The sequence below is a fragment of the Manacus vitellinus genome, unplaced genomic scaffold, assembly GCF_001715985.3.
Source record: "Manacus vitellinus isolate BGI_N305 unplaced genomic scaffold, ASM171598v3 scaffold_154_pilon, whole genome shotgun sequence".
Taxonomy (NCBI): domain Eukaryota; kingdom Metazoa; phylum Chordata; class Aves; order Passeriformes; family Pipridae; genus Manacus; species Manacus vitellinus.
In genome coordinates, this window is record NW_021939093.1 from 93,063 (window position 1) to 94,358 (window position 1,296).

Consider the following 1,296-nt stretch of genomic DNA (forward strand, 5'->3'; position numbering starts at 1 on the left):
ATGGAACCAGGACCAATGACCCCCCTCTGGGATCCCTGTGCAGTGAGTGACCCGCTCTGGGATTGTCCCCTGTGTCCACATCCCTCGGTGACACAAGTTGGGGGGGGCTGGCACCTCCTCTTCCCAAGGATGGGATTCCCCCATTCCCAGAACCTCCTGAGGGCTTGGTTCTGATTCCTGTCCCCCCTCAGGACCCCCGAGGTCCCACTGTTCCACAAACCTCCCTGTGCAGGCTCCCGAAACAAGGACACTGGAATTACTGCACAAGGACCTGGGGGTCCTGCCAAGTTCCTGACGGCTCCTTCAGCTCCTCCGGCTCAGGGGGGAGGCTGAGGGGGCTTGGGGGTCAGCGAGGGGTTGGGGGTGGGCACCCCAGAGCTGCAGGAGGCCCTGGATGGGTGCCCCACATCAGCATCCTGGTCCTAGTAACACCTGATCCTCATAGTGCCAGAATCCCATCCTAGTAAAGCCTGATCCTAACAGTACCAGCGTCCTGGTCCTAGTAAACCCTGATCCTAACAACTCCTGATCCTAATAACACTAATATCATTCTGGTCCTAATGATGCCTGATTCCAGCACCAGCATCTCAGTCCTAATAATACCTGATCCTAATTTCACTGGTATCTCAGTCCTAATAATGCCTGATCCTAATTTCACTGGTATGCCAGTCCTAATAATGCCTGATCCTATTAATGCCTGATCCTAGAACACCAGCATCCCAGTGAAACCAGCATCTCAATCCTAATAACGCCTGATCCTAATAGTACCAGTATCCCAGTCCTAATAAAGCCTGATCCTAACAATACCTGATCCCAGGAACACCAGCATCCTGGTCCTAACAACGCCTACTCCTCCCTGCACCACCATCCCTGTCCTAATCATCCCAGCCCTAATGATCCCGGTCCTCGGGCAGCGTCTGGTGGCCGTGGCCGCCTTCGGCACAGGCTGTCTCCAGGAATAGCTCCCAGACCTGATTCCTGCCCTCCTCCTTTATTCCAGCCTGGCAGAGGACAGACCCATTTTTCAGGCTGCCGGCCTGGCTCTGGCAGCAGGACGGGGCAGCTCAGGTCAGGCAGCCACGCTCAGAGAGGGGGGGACCTTCCGCGAGCCCCCACCCAGGCAGTGGCTGCGACAGAAATCCCCCCAAAACTCAGAGCTCAGAGCCCCGAAACGCGTTTCCAAGGCAAAAAGGAAGGCGGGAGGGAGCTGGCGGGAGCCGGGAGCGAAGAACTGGAACGGAGAATTGTGTTTTCTTTTAAATGTCATGGTTTTTTTTTTAAGCTCGTTTTTTTTGC

General features: G+C 55.5%; 1 protein-coding gene across 1 annotated transcript in view; it reads left to right on the forward strand.

Moving 5' to 3' along the window:
* The window catches only part of LGI3 (leucine rich repeat LGI family member 3), a 28,021-nt gene that overhangs the window by 583 nt on the left and 26,142 nt on the right, over positions 1 to 1,296 (forward strand). The gene's annotated exons all lie outside the window — the stretch shown is intronic.